The sequence below is a fragment of the Mizuhopecten yessoensis genome, unplaced genomic scaffold (assembly GCF_002113885.1).
Source record: "Mizuhopecten yessoensis strain PY_sf001 unplaced genomic scaffold, ASM211388v2 scaffold897, whole genome shotgun sequence".
NCBI classification, from domain to species: Eukaryota; Metazoa; Mollusca; class Bivalvia; order Pectinida; family Pectinidae; genus Mizuhopecten; species Mizuhopecten yessoensis.
Genome location: NW_018403776.1, coordinates 170,810 through 180,184, shown reverse-complemented (window position 1 = coordinate 180,184; position 9,375 = coordinate 170,810).

Sequence of the window (9,375 nt, the reverse complement as noted above, 5' to 3'; positions counted from 1 at the left end):
ATCCAGATGGTATAACGTGACAAGGTTATAACCGCACACATGTTTGAAAGTAAGCAAGTTTTTTAGTTGTGAGAAAAATATATGTATTCCGAAGTCTTTAGCGAATTTAAATGATCTTCTATAATTTACAAAACGTTTAATTCATCATTATGCGTAAGTGGTTAAGGCGTCTGACATTCTGCTACCACTAGCCCTCCACCACTGGGTCGCGGGTTCGAGACCTACGTGGGGCAGTCGCCAGTACGTTGGGCGGTGTTTTTCCCCGGGAACTCCGGCTTTCCTCCACCATCAAAACCTGACACGTCCTTCAATGACCATAGCTGTTAATAGGACGTAAAAAACAAACAAACAAACAAAATCATCAATATGCTTGTCAATTACGGGATGTTTGTGCATAAAAGGATGGTTTGGTTGATGGTAAGTCGATTCAGAGAACCAAAAATTATGTAAATGTAGGACATGGCTATATCTAGCGATAGTCATGTCATACATTCAAGACTCATAAGTAGTACAGAAGGTCAAAATAATTAAAGTCCATGTCCAACGCGTTCCGAAATGCATGTAAAATACATAGCAAAATGCGGATAATGCCTATAAAACCCGATATAACGTTACAAGTAAACTTTCAACAACTGTAAATAAAGTATTTCAACGAGTGTTTGATGTAAACCAAGTCAGAATAAATTTCAGCTTCATAGCTACGGTCCATCGTTAAAAAGTCGCCAGAAAGACATGTACGAAGTAAGGAATTACCCATTTGAGAATGAATGCAATGGTTTTAAAGTCAAATGAACAAACAATTTAACCTCAAACGTATAAATTCCAAATATTTTGCGTACAATTCAAACTTAGCCATTACATATCTTTCCCTAAATATAAAAACGCTTCAGATGTTGTTTTGTTGAGAGTCATATTGTAACCATAATACCAGTGTGAGAATGATTGATTATCACACTGTATTCGCGGTGGCCTCTCGATTTTATCCACGTGCTCGCGATGAGAAAATTGTTCGAACGACAAACACTGAAAATACTGTATGATAAACTATTCATCATTTATATACTACTACCTTATATTTCTCCACAAAAAAATCTTAACTAAACACCATGTTTTCGATATGACTTCTAAGCTCAATGGTCAACGATCGCCTGTGACAAACGTAAACAAATAAAAGTTTTGCGCGGAGGAATACAATGAACCTTAAAACTACGTAGAAAATATATTGTTAAAACAATCCTATCGTCGTTGTCTTTTCCATATGCAAATTTACCCATGAAATGGTTATTCTCTCAATATTTTTCCGTTACTTTGTATTGATTTGTTTATGACGGACTATTTTCTTAAGCGGATCACTTTTGTGTGGACACTATTTCCGGTTTTGAACGTCATCTGGCGCGAGCAGACGTTCTTTTTGTAAGAAAATACGTTCCCAAGTGCTAGGGAGTGGGGAAATCCGTTCTCAAGTTGATCTCAAGTTGTTCTCAGGTCGTTCTCAACTTCTTCTCAAACTGCAACCAATGATAATGAATATATCATGTTACCGGTAGGTGGTATAAAGTAGTATATAGATGATAATGTCTGTCACTATCTCGTTGCAGGTCAACTTTTTATCAATACCTATATGTTGGTTTTGGTTTTGTTTAGCTTCAAGCCCTACTGACAGCCAAGGTCATTTAAGGCCGTTGTTCGCTTTGTAATCACTGTTTTTCAGTAACACACGCTTTATACTGTACATCTTAATGGTTACGACATACACTCAGAATCATGCTTGTTGTTTAAATGTCATAATAAAAATCATTTTTTTCATTATTGTGTGTTTTCATTGTTGTCACGTCAATATTTAGGACGTTAATAAGTAATGATAACTTGTGTGTCATCATTCCTTATTTCATTTTTAAGCAATAAACATGCTTCAACTAAAGCATTGACCGGTATTAACAGCTATGCACGTTTTGCCTGCTGTCGCAAGAACCGCTTCCTTGATATCTTTTCAGAACTTTTCATTTCACCAGAACTAGCCTAATACATTTAACCAATCCCCAAATCATTTTTAAAAATGGTTATTTACGCGTCTATTAAACATGAATACATTAGTATTTTATTGTTTAAATAACTTGCAAATACGTATAAGATATATTTGAAAATGAGAGAGATGGCTGATACTTCTTATACATCAGTGACGTCACCTTCGAACGGAAGTGTACCTGCATAGTGTGGCGTGTACTTTAGACCTACCGTCGACTAGCAACAATTTGACGCCTCATTGTATTGAAATATTTACAAGTCAAACTACGTGTCCAACTCAACTGATGGACGTGCTGTGTTTGCATCACACTTGTTGCTGTTATACAGTAAATCTTCACACGTTCACTTTAAGTATTGATACGCATTCTATCGATGTTTTTTTATAGAGATTTTCTTTTACAAAATATAATTTGATTTCTTGACGGTCAATTTTATATTGTTCCAATGACAAAATTTGTGTGAACGACGTCTACAGTATTTTTTCCTCTGCGTGTGACTGAACGTTTCTTTTGATTGACGAACCGAATTTAAAGAAATAGAAAAAAGAAAATCATAATTAACTTAGTTTCGACAAAAATGCAAGAGTTCCGCACTCCATTCGAGAGAGGCTCCGAAAGTCACACGTGCAGGTGCGTGATTGCGCATACTCTGACTCTCCTGGCGCCAGACCTCTCGTGCTATTGATCTCTGAACAGTGTGTACCGGCGCCGTCAGACTCTGTATCCAAGTACGGAAACCAGCTTATGCTAACACGACTTCAGTCTTTATTTTATCTTAAAAGCCTGTCTTGTCAACCCACTCAAGGTTTCACATAATAAAATTTAGGAAAATGTCGTATTTTGTTTTGTTTTCGGGTATTTTCTCGGTGTTGAATTAATAGCTACTTTATCGGGAACATGGCTCCATTAAGATTAGTGGCGAAGTGCTGCATAGTGACTTCCTGTGTCTATCTGGCGTCAGGGTTAATCGGCCTTTTCTTGTTTAAAAAAGACGTTTATATAATCCACGATCTATTTGTCACATTCTACGTTTTTATTACGTGATGAAGACATTCCTATTCGGTAGATAAGGCCTTCCCAAATGTATGGACGGTTCCCGTCAGCTTTATATAATTTACTAAGTCGTATTTGACTTAAACACTCATTGTAAAAAGTTATTTGCTTTTTGTTTGAACCGCTTTTGTTTAAGGTTCCTGGACTGATTTAGTTTTGCTAATGTTTTATCCTGACATTACAGTTGGACAATTAGTAGTGTTCGATGGTCTGGGGTATGACTTATGTGTACGTATTTTATGGTATTTTTACCACATCCGGATTACCGTGTCGTGTATGTATTAATATGGATTAGAATAATAAACCATCTCGTTGTCGGCTCGACAGAGAGGGCAGCCTTACATGAAAAAGATTACTCAAAGTAAGTAACGTTAGGATAGCTTTTAAAAATAAAATCAACTTACAGGTAGCAATACCACAAGTAAGGCTTTAACGCTGATATGTCTCAGCCATGGACCCCAGGGAATTAAGCAGGTATATCCAAATCACTTGATTGTTAGAAATGGCGTATTGATACATGGCATAATTTCTTTATAGAATTAAACGATTGATTACGGTGCTACACAGAAAATAAATCTGCTCTAGTATTGTTTGTTCAAAACCAGGTCTCACATACACCAACTCTCGATAGGTAACGTAATGAATATTGTTAAATAGTGTTCTCAGAAGTGGATGTCAACAACCACAATACAATTTTCACCACAATCGAGATTGAATTAATGAACGAATGGAAAAACAACACCGAGAACAACATGGGCTGAGGTATTGTCAACAACTGGGTGGAATTTATTTATTGCACCCGTCCGAGTGTGAGAGTTTAATTTGGACGGGTGTATATATATACTTTGGAAGGGACAATATTGTAGCGCGATGATGGGGCGGTATTGACATAGGCGCCCCTGTAACGACCACACACCTGACGAGATACACCTACAGGGGAGCCATGCCTATTGATCAGTTAAAGATATCGATAGTGGCTAAATCAGTGTGTTTGCCAAGCACATCTAAGTACGGAGCCGTCCACGGGACGCCAGACAAACCCGTCCGAGTGTCGCGACCGCTCGGATGCGTGAGGACCAAGAACCAGACACCCCTCTTCAGCTTTGGCTGTTTCCATGAACCGGAGAATGACGATCTGAAGTTTGTTGATACAGATTTGGGAGTTCTGCCACGGACCTGGTCTGGTAACTCATCTACAGGGCTTTCAGAAGTCATGGCCAACTCCACTCCCAGAAAGGATAGTCCTAATACCTTTCAGAGGTCTAAACGCCAAGTTTTTGAAAACAGATACAGACTTGCTAAAGCCAGGAGTCCAACGAGGGAGATGAAATCAAAATCTGCTAATCTGTCCAACAAACGTGTGATATGTCTGCCAATGTTTCGGATTAACCTTGAGAAGTACACTGGTTGGGACGACGATGTAACTGTTAACGCAGCCAGAAGATCGCTCAAGGAAATCATGGATAATAGCAAGAAGCGGAAGTCAAGCTCTCAGCATCAGCAAGCGGCTAGCATAACAAATTACCAGTTTGTTCCTCCGGGAAAGGAGTCAGAGGATGTGGAAGTTACTCCACGCAGACTCATAATTTCTAAGCCAGTGAAAATTCCCCATTCTTCTAGACAAAATAGTGCATGTGGTACGAGAGCGGAAGCTGCTCTTTTGGGCAGTGTTACCGGAAGTACGGACACAGACAGAATGGACATCCGAATGGATTCGTTAGAACTGACTTCTTTTGACGATACCACCTACTCTGAGCTAGATACCGACACACTCCTATCTCCTCGACAAGGAAGTTGCATCGACCAAACTATCCGTCGTATCCGGAAAGTGTCAGACAGCGCCAACTCTCACAAGTATAAACTAACATCCGAGTACCAGGATCGCGAAACTCCGGCGGACAGTGAGGTGACGTGGCCGAGCTATGAGGATATCAAACGACTCCGGCAGAATATCAGACAGCATAAAAGTGCTAATCGTGCATCGCAAATGTCGGGTTCGCGGCGGCTTACGTCATCACAGTCATTTCGAGGGTCGACGGGCGCGGACAACCGTCAAACGTCGCCAAGTAAGGGTCGTATAAAGCCTATTGTAGTACCTACTGCCAGTGTGTGTCGTCAGTGTAACATCCTCAATAACATTCAGCGAGAACCTACCCCGTGTCCCCCAAACAGCCCTTCACTTAACGAATCACGCGGGGTTACTGCCGTCAACGTCAGGTTCAATCGGGAAAGCTCGTGGCACGACGTCGAGTGTGTTCATGAATATAGCAATGACATCGCGTCTCATACATGGGACAATGTTGTCACGCCAAGATCACCTAAATCCTATAAATCTGTATTGACCCAAAGGAGTGCTCCTTCCAGATACAGTCAAGAAGTACTTAGGATGCCTCAAGTGACCGTTAAGATGCTAGAGAGTAAGGAGGAGCTTCAGAGAGAGGCCAGTAAGCTACACCATGTCAAGGTCATTTCCTAACCCGACAAATCATTCTACATATCTTAAACATTGCACGGTATAAACTATCCTTTCCCCGTTGGAGTATTCATATTGTGGACGTTAATAATACTTTTATAGAACTATAGGTACGTACCGTACCTGGATGAATTTGGCAATAGAAGTCTAGTTACCGTGCCTTGGAGGATTACGTTTTTCACTGTAAATCGAAATGTATATAATCTGTGCATAATAAATTCCACATACAATGGTATCTGTGCATTTGTTTTCGCTTTAAATATAAGGTATATTTAGATGTTTGTAAATTTAGTGCCGCATTGTTCGATAACTAGTTTTGTCAATACAGATTAAGCATTTCACTAACCTGCTCTTCTCTCCAATTGCATCTTCTCCGACTTTGTTAGATCGTAGACTACTGTATTGATTTACAAAATTTAGAAAGCTTCAGGACATTTCAAGGTTTTTCATGATCAATGTCTTTTCAATGTGACCGGGACAGATTTAAACGCAGACTTTCCAATGATATCTTGTGGTATAATGGTTGCTGAGACAAGGTCCGTATCTTTGGTATACTGTCAGTGATTTCGGGTTGTGATAAATTGCGGGGTAGTCTATATATGTCTTCTAAGTCATGCCTTCTTCAATTTCCCTTCCACAAATGCGTATTCCTAAGACAGCTGACAGCACTGCAGTTTGGATGGAGATTGCTAACCATCCATCATACTGACATTTTGAACAGTCAGCTTTTTTGATTCATCTTGTTTACAACAACTACCACGAACCATATATAATTGTGTTATAATGCTGAGATCAGGTGTAAGTCATCAAGGCTGTCCAACTTTATTTAGGTGATTATTGATTCACGCTGAGGGCTTAAACATATTTTTTTCTGCTTGCATTTATCTTTTCCGCGCAGATAAACATTATGATCGTTTATCTGACATTGTCTATTGTTATCTTTAAGATACCAGATACACAAAAATATACAAACACCAATGAATCTGTCATACATGTTTTCCCTTTATAAAACGATATCATAATTGATTCCTTTCTAACAACACGTATTGCACGGCCCCCCGTGGACCCGTATAACAGGCTATTATCTTCTATTTTTGAGGTTTAAAATTTTATCATAAAAATTCTAATATTATTGGTGACATGTTGTTGACCCCACGTTCTGTCTCTCCATATCACTAACGCCGATATTAGAGCGCACCACCTGGCTGTGGAGAAGCAGAGGACCTATGGTAAAGGAGTGGGTGTATGTTTTTTATGTCACCTCATTGTGCATTGGGATGCTGTATCTTCAAAAATCTTGCTAACGTCACTTTAATGTCTTGTCTGGAATCCCACTACCTAGTAATGACATTTTGATGGTTCATACCAACAGTTCCATCTACTGTGTATCGTCATTTTGATGTCCATTTTGGTTTCCCCATTTTATCTGTTTGATGAGCAGAATTCCATTTGTATGTTGTAACGTCCTCGCCTTAACACCGAGTGTTTATTTCAGACAATTCGTACTCAAGTCAATGCAATATTCATTACTTGTACACCTATTGGGTCTGTGACATTCATATTTTGATTAAAAAAGTTCAATGCATGCTATAGAGTGTGGGTTGAAGACTTAATATCAAATAGGCTTATCAAACAAATGGTGTTGGTGTGGTAGGCATCCCGTGTTTAGTTTATCCCCGCGTGACATGTATCGTATTTGTTTTATGGTTATATATATATACATATATATATGTCCATTCACACGTTTGACAGACGCGAGGTAGCAGTGGTGACAGGACCCACAGTGTGATATTCAGTATAGCCCTAACACTGTCACTGGTGACCGGAGAAGGACCACCATGTGGTACTCATTATAACCTTAATACCGTAATTGATGGCACGGGGGTCCACCATGCTGTACTCACATTCGCCAAGTCTTACCATGCGGTACGCACTATCGCCCTAACACTGCCAGTGATGACCGTAAAAGGCTCACCATGCGGTACCTAACTCTATCGCCCAAACGGTGTTAGTTATGACCGAAGAATGTCCACCATGTGGTAGGCATTACCGCCCTAACACTGTCAGTGATGACCGTAAAAGGCTCACCATGCGGTACCTAACTCTATCGCCCAAACGGTTTTAGTTATGACAGAAGAATGTCCACCATGTGGTAGGCATTATCGCCCTAACACTGCCAGTGATGACCGTAAAAGGCTCATCATGCGGTACCTAACACTATCGCCCAAACGGTGTTAGTTATGACCGAAGAATGTCCACCATGTGGTAGGCATTACCGCCCTAACACTGCCAGTGATGACCGTAAAAGGCTCACCATGCGGTACCTAACTCTATCGCCCAAACGGTGTTAGTTATGACCGAAGAATGTCCACCATGTGGTAGGCATTACCGCCCTAACACTGTCAGTGATGACCGTAAAAGGCTCACCATGCGGTACCTAACTCTATCGCCCAAACGGTTTTAGTTATGACAGAAGAATGTCCACCATGTGGTAGGCATTATCGCCCTAACACTGCCAGTGATGACCGTAAAAGGCTCATCATGCGGTACCTAACACTATCGCCCAAACGGTGTTAGTTATGACAGAAGAATGTCCACCATGTGGTAGTCATTATCGCCCTAACACTGCCAGTGATGACCGTAAAAGGCTCACCATGCGGTACCTAACACTATCGCCCAAACGGTGTTAGTTATGACAGAAGAATGTCCACGATGTGGTAGGCATTATCGCCCTAACACGGTCAGTGATGACCGTTAAAGGCTCACCATGCGGTACCTAACACTATCGCCAAAACGGTGTTAGTTTTGAGAGAAGAATTCCCACCATGTGGTAGGCATTATCGCCCTAACACTGTCAGTGATGACCGTAAAAGACTCACCATGCGGTACATAACACTATCGCCCAAACGGTGCTAGTTATGACCGAAGAATGTCCACCATGTGGTAGGCATTATCGCCCTACCACTGTCAGAGATGACCGTAAAAGGCTCACCATGCGGTTCCTAACACTATCGCCCAAACGGTGTTAGTTATGACAGAAGAATGTCCACCATGTGGTAGGCATTATCGTCTCAACACTGCCAGTGATAACCGTAAAAGGCTCACCATGCGGTACCTAACACTATCGCCCAAACGGTGTTAGTTATGGTCGAAAAATGTCCACCATGCGGTAGGCATTATCGCCCTAACACTGCCAGTGATGACCGTAAAAGACTCACCATGCGGTACCTAGCACTATCGCCCAAACGGTGTTAGTTATGACAGAAGAATGTCCACCATGTGGTAGGCATTATCGTCTCAACACTGCCAGTGATAACCGTAAAAGGCTCACCATGCGGTAACTAACACTATCGCCCAAACGGTGTTAGTTATGGCCGAAGAATGTCCACCATGTGGTAGGCATTATCGCCCTAACACTGCCAGTGATGATTGTAAAAGACTCACCATGCGGTACCTTACACTATCGCCCAAACGGTGTTAGTTATGGCCGAAGAATGTCCACCATGTGGTAGGCATTATCGCCCTAACACGGTCAGTGATGACCGTAAAAGGCTCACCATGCGGTACCTAACACTATCGCCCAAACGGTGCTAGTTATGACCGAAGAATGTCCACGATGTGGTAGGCATTATCGCCCTACCACTGTCAGTGATGACCGTAAAAGGCTCACCATGCGGTACCTAACACTATCGCCCAAACGGTGTTAGTTATGACAGAAGAATGTCCACCATGTGGTAGGCATTATCGCCCTAACACTGCCAGTGATGACCGTAAAAGGCTCACCATGCGGTACCTAACACTATCGCCCAAACGGTGTTAGTTATG